Raw genomic sequence first — 15,110 nt, 5'->3', positions numbered from 1 at the left:
CATAGTTTCCTAGGAACGCGAAGCCAGGCGGCCATATCTGTCGGAGCCGGAAGTCTGGATGAAAACCTGCTCCAGAGCGCTTACGACCTCATACTGGGGCGACGGTTCACCTTCCAACAGGACAACGACCCAAGCACACAGCCAAGACAGCGCATGAGTGTCTTCTGGACAAGTATCTGAATATCCTTGAGTGGTCCAACCAGAGCCGAGACTTGAACCCAATCGAACATCTCTGGAGAGACCTGAAAATAGCTGTGCAGCAACGAAGAATGGGAGAAACTCCCAAAATACGGGTGTGCTAAGCTTGTAGTGTCATACCCAAGAAGATTCAAGGCTCTAAATGGTGCCAAAGGTGATTCAACAAAGTACTGAGTAAAGGGTCTGAATAGTTATGTAAATGTAATATTTCAGTTTTTTTTGTTTAATATTTTTTTTTTTTTTTTGCTTTGTCATTATGGGGTATTGTGTGTAGCTTGATGAGGGAGAAAAACAATTGAATCCATTTCAGAATAAGGCTGTAACGTAACAAAATTTGGAAAAAGTACTTTCCCGAATGCACTGTATTTGATCAATGCCTAAATGCCCAGGGCGCCACAATTTCTCCGCCTTTATAAGTTTAGCCGTCAGAGAGGTAGTATGTAGAATGTCAACTTTAGACGCATTCAATATTCTTGGACTCTTAAGCCGATAGAAATTAAACCAGGGCCACATTTACTGTAACACTGTAACACTGCCACACCGTAACACTGCAACGATGTAACACTTCCACACTGTAACACTGCCACACCGTAACACTGCCACACTGTAACTGCCACACGGTAACACTGCCACACAGTAACACCGTAACATTGCAACAATGTAACACTGCCACACTGTAACACTGCCACACCGTAACACTGTAACACTGCCACACCGTAACACTGCAACACTGTAACACTGCCACACAGTAACACTGCAACACTGTAACACTGCCACACCGTAACACTGACACACGTTAACACTGCAAAACTGTAACATTGACATACCGTAACACTGCAACACTGTAACACGGCAACACTGTAACGCTGTCACACCGTAACACTGCAACACTGCCACACCGCAACATTGTAACACTGTCACACCGTAACACTGCAACACCACAACATTGTAACACTGCCACACTTTAACACTGTAACACTGCCACACCGTAACACTGTAACACAGTAACACTGCCACACTATAACATTGCCACACAGTAACACTGCAACACCGGAACACGACAATAACGTAACACCGTAAAAACACTGCAACACCGTACCACTGTAACACTGCCACACCGCACCACTGCAACACCGTAACACCGTAACACTGTAACACCGTAACACCATACCACTGCAACACGTAACACTGCAACACTGCAACACCGTAACACTGCCACACCGTAACACCATACCACAGCAACACCTTAACACTGTAACACCACAACACTGCAACACCATACCACTGTAACACCGTAACACCGTAACACTGCAACACATAACACTGTAACACTGCAACATGTAACACCGTAACACCGTAACACTGTAACACCATAACACCGTAACACTATAACACTGTAACACTGTAACACAATAACACCGTAACACTGCAACACCGCAACACAGGGTGGGGTTGTTGTTAGTATGTTAACACACCACTCCACTTCTTACAGGAAACTGCCATCCGGGCCACATGTTCCAGGTCCACTGATTTGATTTAGGAAGGGACGACTAATAAATGTCACTCTGGTTCCAGGAAGCTGTTTCCATGCGCAGGGGGCCAGCCAACGTTGATATAAGAGGAACACAGCACAGTGTACATAGTGTGTGATCTTGACATTCAGTCCTAATGACAGCCGGCCATTCTGACAGCCAGCCCTACTGACAGGGCCTACAGCACTGTGTAGTACAGCTAGTAGAACCTAAGAGACTCCTGGCTCGAGCCTCATAACCCACTGCCAATGCACTAACATTAACCAAATGTAAGTTTGCAAACACGAATAGTACAGCACCAACTCCAACAAGGCCACACCTTTTTCTCTCAGCTGATTCCCATAAGCTTGGTCAGGACATGTCCTGATTTCCCTCTGGGACTTTATTGAACCTATTTTTACCGTCACTAGCCATTTAAAGCTTGGCTGGTGCAAACGACCTTGCTTGGGTTTGGCTTTGTGGTTATGAGAGCTGTTCCAGTACAGTTTGTCAGCCAGTCAGTCAGTCAGGGCTCTCAGTATAACTCCAGATACTTGCGATGGCGTCATAACTGCCACCCTCCTCTGATGTCCTTTGCTGTGTTAATGTGCTCACATCTAAACATGTGGAGAAATATTATGGCTCCCAGGGCACAGGGCCTTGACTCTAGTCTACTCTACCTCCCTCCTAAAAACATACTTCTCCCTGCTATCCATCCCAGAAACAGATGAAGTTATTGATTGTGTGGCAGAGGACAGAGAGAGAGAAGCCATGGAGCTCCATCTTGTGGATGAATTGACCTGTACAGGCAGCGTTCCCTCTCTCTCTCTCTCTCTCTCTCTCTCTCTCTCTCTCTCTCTCTCTCTCTCTCTCTCTCAATTTCAATTTAAGGGCTTTATTGGCATGGGAAACACTTTAACATTACCAAAGCAGGGGAAGTAGATAATAAACAAAAGTGAAATAAACAATAAAAATGAACAGTAAACATTACACTCACTGAAGTTCCAAAAGAACTAATAATTCAAATAATTCAAATGTCATATTATGTCTATATACAGTGTAACGATTTGCAAATAGTTAAAGTACAAAGGGAAAAAAATAAACATAAATATGGGTGGTATTTACAATGTTGTTTGTTCTTCACTGGTTTTCCTTTTCTTGTGGCAACAGGTCACAAGTGATGGCACACTGTGGTATTTCACCCAGTAGATATGGAAGTTTATCAAAATTGGGTTTGGTTTCAAATTCTTTGTGGGTCTGTGTAATCTGAGGGAAATATGTATCTCTAATATAGTCATACATTTGGCAGGAGGTTAGGAAGTGCAGCTCAGTTTCCACCTCATTTTGTGGGCAGTGTGCACATAGTCTGTATTCTCTTGAGAGCCAGGTCTGCCTACGGCGACCTTTCTCAATAGCATGGATATCTATGCTCACTGAGTCTGTACATAATCAAACCTTTTCTAAATTTTGGGTCAGTCACAATGGTCAGATATTCTGCCACTGTGTACTCTCTGTTTGGGGCCAACTAGCATTCTAGTTTGCTCAGTTTTTTTGCTTATTTTTTCTAATGTGTCAAGTAATTATATTTTTGTTTTCCCATGATTTAGTTGGATCTAATTGTGTTGCTGTCCTTGGGCTCTGTGATGTCTGTTTGTTTGTGAACAGAGCCCTAGGACCAGCTTACTTAGGGGACTCTTCTCCAGGTTCATCTCTCTGTAGGTGATGGCTTTGTTATGGAAGGTTTGGGAATTGCTTCCTTTTAGATGGTTCTAGAATTTAACGGCTCTTTTCTGGATTTTGATAATTAGCGGGGATCGGCCTAATTCTGATCTGCATGCATTGTTTGGTGTTTTGCGTTGTACACAGGGGATATTTTTGCAGAATTTCAATTTGGTTTTGTCCCATTTTGTGAATTCTTGGTTGGTGAGCGGACCCCAGACCTCACAACCATGAAGGGCAATGGGTTCAACAACTGATTCAAATATGTCCTATTTGCTATGTCAAATTTTATGTTCCTTTTGATGACATAGAAGGCCCTTCTTGCCTTGTCTCTCAGCTCGTTCGTAGCTTTGTGGAAGTTTCCTGTGGCGCTGATGTTTAGGCTGAGGTATGTATAGTTTTTTTGTGTGCTCTAGGGCAACGGTGTCTAGATGGAATTTGTATTTGTGGTCCTGGCGACTGGACTTTTTTTGGAACACCAATATTTTAGTCTTACTGAGATTTACTGTCATGGCCCAGGTCTGACAAAGTCTGTGCTTAAGATCTAGGTGCTGCTGTAGGCCCTCCTTGGTTGGTGACAGAAGCATCAGATCATCAGCAAACAGTAGACATTTGACTTCAGATTCTAGTAGGGTGAGGCTGGGTGCTGGAGACTGTTCTAGTGCCCTCACCAATTTGTTGATATATATGTTGAAGAGGGTGGGGCTTAAGCTGCATCCTTGTCTCACCCCACAGAAAGAAATGTGTTCTTTGCCAATTTTAACCAAAAATATTGTTGTGTGAGAGAGAAAGAGAGAGAGAGAGAGAGAGAGAGAGAGAGAGAGAGAGAGAGAGAGAGAAAGAAAGAGAGAATTAGAGAGAGCATACTTAAATTCACACAGGACACCGGATAAGCCAGGAGAAGTATTCCAGATATAACAGACTGACCCTAGCGCCCCGACACAAACTACTGCAGCATAAATACAGGAGGCTGAGACAGGAGGGGTCAGGAGACACTGTGGCCCCATCCGATGACACCCCCGGACAGGGCCAAACAGGAAGGATATAACCCAACCCACTTTGCCAAAGCACAGCCCCCACACCACTAGGGGGATATCTTCAACCACCAACTTACCATCCTGAGACAAGGCCGAGTATAGGCCACAAAGATCTACGCCACGGCACAACCCAAGGGGGGGGGGGGGTGCCAACCCAGACAGGAAGACCACGTCAATGACTCAACCCACTCAAGTGACGCACCCCTCCTAGGGACAGCATGGAAGATCACCAGTAAGCCAGTGACTCAGCCCCTGTAATACGGTTAGAGGCAGATAATCCCAGTGGAGAGAGGGGAACCGGCCAGGCAGAGACAGCAAGGGCAGTTCCTTGCTCCAGTGCCTTTCCGTTCATCTTCACACTCCTGGGCCAGTCTACACTCAATCATAGGACCTACTGAAGAGATGAGTCTTCAATAAAGACTTAAAGGTTGAGACCGAGTCTGTTTCTCTCACATGGGTAGTCAGACCATTCCATAAAAATGGAGCTCTATAGGAAAAAGCCCTGCCTCCAGCTGTTTGCTTAGAAATTCTAGGAACAATTAGTAGGCCTGCTTCTTGTGACCGTAGCATTCGTTTAGGTATGTACAGCAGGACCAAATCGGAAAGATAGGTAGGAGCAAGCCCATGTAATGCTTTGTAGGTTAGCAGTAAAACCTTGAAATCAGCCCTTGCCTTAACTGGAAGCCAGTGTAGAGAGGCTGGCACTGGAGTAATATGATCACAATTATTTGGTTCTAGTCAAGATTCTAGCAACCGTATTTAGCACTAACTGAGGTTTATTTAGTGCTTTATCCGGGTAGCCAGAAAGTATAGCATTGCAGTAGTCTAACCTAGAAGTGACAAAAGCATGGAAACATTTTTCTGCATCATCTTTGGACAGAAAATGCATGATTTTTGCAATGTTACGTAGATGGAAAAAGCTGTCCTTGAAACAGTCTTGATATGTTCGTCAAAAGAGAGATCAGGGTGGGGGTAACGCTGAGGTCCTTCAGTTTTATTTGAGACGACTGTACAACCATCAGGATTAATTGTCAGATTCAACAGAAGATTTCTTTGTTTCTTGGGATCTAGAACAAGCATCTCTGTTTTGTCTCTGTTTTGTACCTTGTCACAACACAGCTGATTGGCTCAAACGCATTAAGAAGGAAAGAAATTGCACAAATTAACTTTTAAGAAGACACACCTGTTAATTGAAATGCATTCCAGGTGACTACCTCATGAAGCTGGTTGAGAGAATGCCAACCGTGTGCAAAGCTGTCGTCAAGACAAAGGGTAGCTATTTGAAAAACCTCAAATATAAAATATATTTTCATTTGTTAAACACTTTTTTGGTTAACACATGATTCCATATGTGTTATTTCATAGTGTTGATGTCTTCACTATTATTCTACAATGTAGAAAATTGTAAAAATACAGAAAAACCCTTGAATGAGTAGGTGTTCTAAAACTTTTGACCAGTATGTACTACCCAGCGTGCGACAGAGTTTGTGACCCGTTTTTATTGGTTATGTTGTCGTAGTTGTGCCTAGGGGGGAATATGGGGGAGGGAATGCTGTCACCTCCAGGTAGGTGTTTGTCCCCCTGTGTGCTGAGGGTGTCTAGTTCTTGTCCAGTTCTGGCATTTAGGTCGCCACAGACTAGTACGTGTCCCTGGGCCCGTAAATTATTGATTGGCAGATGACCTCAGGTCTTGGATATTCCAGGATGAGATGGTGAAGGCTTTGTGTTCTATAAAGTGTTCAATGTTGTTGGTTGTGTGGTTTGGCCTCAGGCCAGTAAGTGTGAGCAGAGCCAGCTGAACATCTGGTACATGCCATTGGCTTGGGCTAGTGGAAGAGTGGGAGTTGGGCCTGTTTGCCTGCTCACAGCCTAGGCATATGTGTGACTTCCATGTTGAGGCCCTCTTTGCGGGCATGGGGTGGGCACGAGGGGCATAGGTCTGATCTGAGGGGGCCTAAATAGGGTGTGGGCATGGTTGACTTGGGGGGGTGTTGACTGGTTGGGGTGGTGGTGCGGATGTGGCTGGTGATGTTGTGGTCTGGATGTTGGTCCTCTCGGCATGGGTCCTCTATGTGTAGTTCCAGGGCAGGGTCCCATAGGTCTGGGAGAGTGTCTCGCTCGTCTGGGCGTGATGTCTATTGATTTGTTGCTCCTGTGTGAAGTGTTGTGGCTGCGTTTGAGATCAATGTCCTTTTGGGTCCGGGCGAAGGTGGGCACTGCTGCCTTGTATAGGTGGACCTAGTCATAGAGGCTGTTCAAGTCCAGGGTGGAGTGGTGGGCTCTGCTGTCTTGTAGAGGTGGACCTGGTCATAGAGGCTGTTCAAGTCCAGGGTGAAGTGATGGGCCAGGAAAACATTTGGTTTTGAAGCACAGTCACAGGAAATACTTGCATTAACCCGCTGTATGGTAGTAGGGTGGAAGTCTTTTCATGTTAGCAGGGTGGAGATAACCAATAAGTAGCTTTTTCAATCACTCCCTCGAGTGCTGTGGCCACCCTTTCCTGCTGTGGCCTCTTGTCATTTGTGCCTGTGTGTATTATTATGTGGCTGGGTGAACCTAGTTGGTCCTCAGACAGAAGGTCTAGGGTGCGCTGGGTGTTTGGACACCAGAGTTTAGACACACTGTGTTTAGGAGAAAAAAAATGTATTGTATATATTTCCCATTTGAGTCCATAAGGAGTGCAATCTATGTCTTGTGTATCTCCTCAGTTAGTGTGGGGTGGGGGTTGTCAGGAGGGTTATCAGGGTGGCTGACAGGGGGGGTGCTCAGAGGGGGTGAGATCTCCTGGCCTTGGGGTTCTTCATTTGTCTGTCCCGCTGTGATGTCGACGCTATGATCAGGGTCTGGGGTGGACTGTTAAGCTGTGGTGTCGAGATTTTTGTCGAGAGCTGAGGTGGGCTGTTCTGCTGGCTTCTCTGTGGGAGTGGCCACCTCTCTAGTGGGTTGTTCTCTGTCACATGCCGCCACCCCCCCCCCCCCCTTCTTCTCCTGCTCTTGCTTTTTATATTGTTGAAATTGTCTCATCACAGTCCAGAGTGCAGATATTTCTCTCCCAGCCTCCAGCTCTCTGTTAACCTGTCGGGTTAACCTGTCGGGATCGATATGACAACTACCAGTGTAAATAGAGGGTGCCAAATTCAAACCACAGAAATCTCATAACTACAATTCCTGAAACATACATGTGACTTGTGTCATTTTAAAGCTATTCTCGTTGTTAATCCCACCAAAGTGTCCGATTTCAAATAGGCTTTTCAGCGAAAGCACTACAAACGATTATGTTAGGTCTCCACCAAACCACAATATGCACAGCCATTTTCCAGCAAAATACAGCATTCACAAAAAGCATAAATAAAGATAAAAATGAATCACTAACCTTGAATTATCTTCATCAGATGACACTCATAGGACTTCATGTTACACAATGCATGCATGTTTTGTTTGATAAAGTTCATATTTATATAAACAAATCTGAGTTTACATTGGCTATTTAGATTCACTAGTTCCAAAAACATCAAGTGATTTTGCATAGCCACATCGTTTCAACAGAAATACTCATCATAAATGTAGATGATAATACAAGTTATACACATGGAATTATAGATATACCTCTCCTTAATGCAACCGCTGTGTCAGATTTCAAAAATAGTTTACTGAAAAAGCAACCCCAGGAAACCCAGGTCCACAATAAATGCTTGATTTGTTATTTATGTCCAATTAACTACTTTGGTTAGCGCGTTTGGTAAACAATTCCAAAGTCACAAAGCGTGTCCACTATAACGTGACGAAATGTCCAAAAGTTTCGTAACAGTCAGTAGAAACATGTCAAACGATTTACTGAATCAATCTTTAGAATGTTGTTTAGAATGTTGAATAACGTTCCAACCGGAGAATTAGAATTACTTCAGATGAGCGGTGGAACGCAAGTCCTTCCCCTGTGAACGCGCCTGGTGAAAACATGGTCCACCCATGGCTGTGGTGACTATTTCCTGTGTCCATCGACCCCCCTTCACATTAGAGTCCTCAGACAAAGTTCTATTTGCTGACATCTAGTGGAAGGCGTAGGAAGTGAAAACTCATCCATATCTCGCTGTAATTTCAATGAGACCTTGGTTGAAAATCTGCCACCTCCAGAAAAAAAACAGGAAGTGGAATTTCTCAGGTTTTTGCCTGCTATATGAGTTATGTTATACTCACAGACATAATTCAAACCGTTTTAGAAATGTCAGAGTGTTTCCTATCCAATACTAATAATAATATGCAAATATTAGCAACTATAACTGAGGAGCAGGCCATTTGATATGGGCCTCTTTCATCCAAGCTACTCAATACTGCCCCTGCAGCCAAAAAAATTAAGGGGGTGTTGTTGTGCTGGACTGTTGTCTGGGTCTGTGTTGACTGGAGTGTAATCAACTGCTGTTACAGCTCTACCTGCCTTACCTCCAGCTGGGTAAATGTATTCTTCATTTCAATGAGGGAGTAGTACTCTGTGCTGGGAGGTTGACTTTCCCCTTGGGGTTGCTCGTTTGTGGGGTTATATAATGAAGAGGTCTGGTCTGACCCGCTCGGGGTGGGGTTATCTTTCTCAAGGGAGAGCTGAAACTGTTTGGGTTTGCCCTGTACCAATACTGTTCCAGACTTATAGAGATTCATATTATCTGACTCAGAGTCCTCGTTGTCTAGTATCCAGCCCTCGGTAACACCCCCCTCTTAACAAAGGGGTAGCACTGTGCCATGCCAGGGGATGGACTGTGTGGAAGATGAGGTTGCTGATGTTTCCATTTTTATAATAGTCAGCAAAAAGTGTCTCTTAATTTTCCATAAGGAGCTTATTTTGTGCTCTTTTCGTGTCTTATCATTCTTTACATACACAGGGTGCTGTATTGTAATTACCTCTGAACAGCGGGAGGCAGCTTCTAAGGCCTCTCCATTTGGTTGGAGTAGACCTTTCGACTCTCCTGCCATTGTTGGGCTCAAGGGCTTTGACACCTCTCACTTGACAAGTCAGTGCTAATTGAAGTTGTATTTAGATTGGTAGCCTTAACTTAGCATTCAGTCCTTATACAGTAAAATATATCATTGTAATGTATTTTTCTACTTAGCTTTTGGAAATAGAATATAGTTTCAGACTAAAATTACTCACTCAGTTCCAGGTTGGATGGTGTTTTAAGGTTTCTGTTGTTTTCCAGATCATTTGCTGTATGGCTTTGGAATAATAATCTTTGGTAGTTGTAAGCCTTCGAGGTGATTCCGTAATTCCGTCCAAAATCAGGTTGTAGGTTTAGAGTTCTGATTTGGAGTGAAGGTTATGTTGTTGTAGCATCCTGTATATGTCTCTGACGAAAAAAAATCCAAGTTTATCTAACTCTAAATCTATCTTTTTTTAAGAACATGCTGAAAAATACAGGAGCTCATCTGCTCATGACCCCCCTCTCTCGCTCTCTCTCAATTCAATTCAATTCAAGGGGCTTTATTGGCATGGGAAACATGTGTTAACATTGCCAAAGCAAGTGAGGTAGATATTATACAAAAGTGAAATAAACAATAAAAATGAACAGTAAACATTACTCATACATCGCTCTCTCTCTCTCGTTCTCTCTCTACTCTCTCTCAATTCAATTCAGTTCAATTTAAGGCCTTTATTGGCATGGGAAACATGTGTTAACATTACCAAAGCAAGTGAATTAGATAATAAACTAAAGTTAAATAAACAATAAAAAATTAACAGTAAACATTACACTCACAAAAGTTCCAAAAGAATAAAGACATTTCAAATGCCATATTATGTCTATATACAGTGTTGTAATTATGTGCAAATAGTTAAAGTACAAAAGGGAAAATAAATAAATATGGGTTGTATTTACACTGGTGCTTGTTCTTCACTGGTTGCCCTTTTCTTGTGGCCACAGGTCACACATCTTCCTGCTGTGATGGCACACTGTGGTATTTCACCCAGTAGATATGGGAGTTTATCAAAATTGGGTTTGTACTCTCTCTCTCTCTCTCTCTCTCTCTCTCTCTCTCTCTCTCTCTCTCTCTCTCTCTCTCTGTCTCTCTCTCTATGCCCTCTCTCTCTCTCTCTCTCCCTCTCTCTCTCTCTCTCTCTCTCTCTCTCTCTCTCCCTCTCTCTCTCTCTCTCTCTCTCTCTCTCTCTCTCTCTGTCTCTCTCTCTATGCTCTCTCTCTCTCTCTCTCTCCCTCTCTCTCCCTCTCTATCTCTCTCTCACTCTCTCTCTCTCCCCCTCTCTCTTTCCCTCTCTCTCTCTCTCTCTCTCTCTCCCTCTCTCTCTCTCTCTCTCTTTCTCTGTTATTAGATTTAGGTCTAATGCTCCTGGGCACTGTGGTCTTAACAGCTCTCATTTCTACTAAATCATCTCTCCTCCGCACCATATGGTCTCACAGTGTAAATTAGAAAAGCCAGTGATTTGTGCTATCGTGTTATCGGATATGAATCAAATTCACTCTTGTCCATGTTGATTTTTGTCCCTGGCGAATTACTGATTTTCATATCTTAATGTTCTGTCTACGTCATCCTTTATCTCCATGGTAGTTCAGCTTGACTAGAGTTTTTAAATGGTCTGGAGAAAAATAGATGTTGTTTATGGACAGTTGAGCAATGAGATGTGAGTGAATTAATCAAGTCTATTGTACGGTTCTCTTCATTTGTGATCATCAAATATCGGCTGTATTATTTTATTTCTTCCTGTAAATACAATGATGCTGATCAGCCGTTTTCCTTATCGCTATTAGTGCATCCCTCATAGTGTATTATCAATGCAAACACATGCATGATGTATATGTAGAGATTATAAAAAACCTCATTTTTCAACCACTCCACAAATTCCCTGTTAACAAACTATAGTTTTGGCAAGTCGGTTAGGACATCTACTTTGTCATTTTCCAACACTTGTTTACAGACAGATTATTTCACTTATAATTAGCTGTATCACAATTCCAGTGGGTCAGAAGTTTTCATACACTAAGTTGTCTGTGCCTTTAAATAGCTTGGAAAGTTCCAGAAAATGATGTCATGGCTTTAGAAGCTTCTGATAGGCTAATTGACATCATTTGACTCATTTGGAGGTGTACCAGTGGATGAATTCCAAGGCCTACCTTCAAACTCAGTGCCTCGTTGCTTGACATCATGGAAAAATCAAAAGAAATCATCCAAGACCTCAGAAAATAAATTGTAGACCTCCACAAGTCTGGTTCATCCTTGGGAGCAATTTCCAAACGCCTGAAGGTACCACGTTCATCTGTACAAACAATAGTACGCAAGTATAAACACCATGGGACCACGCAACCGTCATACCACTCAGGAAAGAGATGCGTTCTGTCTCCTAGAGATGAACATACTTTGGTGCGAAAAGTGCAAATCAATCCCAGAACAAACAGCAAAGGACCTTGTGAAGATGCTGGAGGTAACAGGTACAAAAGTGTTTATATCCGCAGTAAAAACGAGTCCTATATCAACATAACCTGAAAGGCCGCTCTGCAAGGAAGAGGCCACTGCTCCAAGACCGCCATAAAAAAATGCACATGGGGACAAAGATTGTACTTTTTTGAGAAATGTCCTCTGGTTTGATGAAACAAAAATAGAAATGTTTGGCCATAATGACCATCGTTATGTTTGGAGGAAAAAGGGGGAGGCTTGCAAGCCGAAGAACACCATCCCAACTGTGAAGCATGGGGGTGGCAGCATCATGTTGTGGAGGTGCTTTGCTGCAGGAGGGACTGGTGCACTTCACAAAATAGATTGCATCATGAGGAAAGAAAATTATGTGGATATATTGAAGCAACATCTCAAGACATCAGTCAGGAAGTTAAAGCTGGGTCACAAATGGATCTTCCAACTGGACAATGACCCCAAGCATACTTCCAAAGTTGTGACACACTGGCTTAAGAACAACAAAGTACACTGACCTTGGGTGGTTCTCTGAACATCTGGTCCAGGGAGATGAACTCCAGGCTGGGAAGCAGCTCAATGAACAGGCTGATCGATTCCAGCTTGATGGCATGGCAACACACCAGAGTCAGGTCCACCAGTTCAGGCCTAATCGCCCAACTTCAATGCTCAACCTCACTAATGCTCATGGCTGAATGGAAGCAAGTCCCAGCAGCAATGTTCCAACATCTAGTGGAAAGCCTTCCCAGAAGAGTGGAAGCTTTTATAGCAGCAAAGGGGGGGACCAACTGCATATTAATGACCATAATTCTGGAATGAGATGTTCGTCGAGCAGATGTCCACATACCTTTGGTCATGTAGTGTATATTTGCAGGCAGAAACAGAAACCCACTCTGAGTCACGTCACAGTGGACCCCCCATAGAGACAGCTGTTCTCTCATCTATATCACCATTTGAATATGGTCTGGAGGATCTGGGTGACAGTACTGTAGTACCCTCGGTGAGTGTTGTTACCTCCAGCAGCACCACCTGCACCACTCTCTCTCCTCTGAGTTAATTGGACCTCCAGCAGAACCACCTGCACCACTCTCTCTCCTCTGAGTTAATTGGACCTCCAGCAGAACCACCTGCACCACTCTCTCTCCTCTAAGTTAATTGGACCTCCAGCAGCATGACACTTGGTGAGATGGATTACAACTTCTACTGCCCTTCCTTCCTCCCCTAAAACCCCCACCCCCCTCAACCTACTACACACATGCACACACACACACACACACAGCGACCCTCCCAGACCCAATCTACTAATCCGTTCAGTATTATTTATGGCTGCAGAGGGCTCCCCTGATGCCTATAAAGAGGGAAGCCCCTCCCTGACCCTTCAAACCCACTCTCCTAAAGAGCCCTTCAATCCCATTGTATGATTAGCAAAGCCATCTTCTCTTCACATGTTCCCCTTTTAGTGGGGTAATGGGGTTCACTCATTTTCTAATGGGTGGCCAATAAGAGCCATGGTGTCAACCATGTCGTGTCTACCCCTCCCCAAGCCGAGACAGTTGCATTTACCCCCAATCACTGTGGTGTATCAGACAGACAGGCAGAGAGGCAGAGAGACAAACAGGTCTGCTGTCCTCATGTGGTCCCTTACAAGTGACATTTTATTACAACTATAAATGTCCCTAAAAGCTCTATCGCTTACCTTCCGTCCAGAAGAACAAGAAAGAGAATTAAAGCAAATGGCAGAAGAGAAATAAAAGTGAATTAACCAATGACAATTCACCCAGTGTGCGCAACCTCTCCAACAGGTTTTTTCTTTTTCTTCTAGTAACTCATCTAAATTAGTTTGACATTTTTCGGGACCGGAGCCAAAAAGGCTTTTATAACCATAAATGGTATGGATCAGGATAAATCACATTAAGCTGTCCAATTTAATTAAAGTATCGACAAAACATAATAGATACTTACAAGGAGGAAAAACTATTTCCATTTATAATTTCCATATACTGGCTCTTGGGAGGCAGCAAAGGAATGTTACGTCTTAAGCAGAGAGCCCAGAGCACCCAAGGGAGCTTTAGAGACCATACAATGATTTAGAAGTCCTCTTTCTCCTTCTTTAAATTCCTCGTCAGAACAAATGTGGGAGGACGACGGTGGCGGTGTAATGAACCGAGTGGCTGCCCCACTTTAGCCTGCGTCAGCTCTCAGCCAGGATGATCAATAGTGGAATATTTTTATTCATAAAGCAGCGACTTAATTCAATCAAGGAGTCTTTGGGGTAGATGTAAGACACTAAGCAAGGGCAGAAGAGTTAAACGGCTGGAGCAGAATACAAAGCCGAGTACAGAAGACAATGAGGATAAGCTTTGATCAGCCAGCACAGATGCCCCAACTTTAATGTCCATCAACTTGATATTTTATTAACCCCGGTTCCACATCGCTAATAGAATCCCAATAGCCTGTGCTGTCTTCACAGCAATGGAGGGTTAAGTATGGAGAGTTAAGTATGGTGGGTTATGCATGGAGGGTTACGTATGGAGGGTTATGTATGGAGGTTTACATATGGAGGGTTAAGTATGGAGGGTTAGGTATGGAGGGTTAGGTATGGAGGGTTAAGTATGGAGGGTTACGTATGGAGGGTTACGTATGGAGGTTTACGTATGAAGGGTTAGGTATGGAGGGTTAGGTATGGAGGGTTAAGTATGGAGGGTTAAGTATGGAGGGTTAGGTATGGAGGGTTAGGTATGGAGGGTTAAGTATGGAGGGTTAAGTATGTAGGGTTAGGTATGGAGGGTTAAGTATGGAGGGCTAAGTATGGAGAGTTAAGTATGGACAGTTACATATGGTGGGTTAAGTATGGAGGGTTAAGTATGGAGGGTTAAGTATGGAGGGTTAGTCATGGTGTGTCACAGTATCATCAGACTGAGCTTGTTGTCATTGCAGGCAATCTCAACGCTGTGCATTACAGGGAAGACATCCTCCTCCCTCATGTGGTACCCTTCCTGCAGGTTAATTTGGTCTGGGGTGGGGTGGTGGTGGTGGATTGGTCTGGGCTGGGGTGGGGTGGTGAATTGGTCTGGGGTGGGGTGGGGTGGTGGATTGGTCTTGGGTGGGTTAGTGGTGGTGGATTGGTCTGGGGTGGGGTTGTGGGATTGGTCTGGGGTGGGTTAGTGGTGGTGGATTGGTCTGGGCTGGGTTAGTGGTGGTGGATTGGTCTGGGCTAGGGTGGGGTGGTGGATTGGTCTGGGTT

The 15,110-nt window shown here is 44.0% G+C and overlaps 1 protein-coding gene across 1 annotated transcript in view; it reads left to right on the top strand.

Moving 5' to 3' along the window:
• Nucleotides 1-15,110, top strand: part of slit3 (slit homolog 3 (Drosophila)) — a 443,755-nt gene that overhangs the window by 202,664 nt on the left and 225,981 nt on the right.

The sequence above is a fragment of the Oncorhynchus mykiss genome, chromosome 25, assembly GCF_057628025.1.
Source record: "Oncorhynchus mykiss isolate SJ-2025 chromosome 25, ASM5762802v1, whole genome shotgun sequence".
Classification (NCBI taxonomy): Eukaryota; Metazoa; Chordata; class Actinopteri; order Salmoniformes; family Salmonidae; genus Oncorhynchus; species Oncorhynchus mykiss.
The sequence above is the reverse complement of the archived record's forward strand: the minus strand, read 5'-3'. Positions and strand labels throughout refer to the sequence as shown.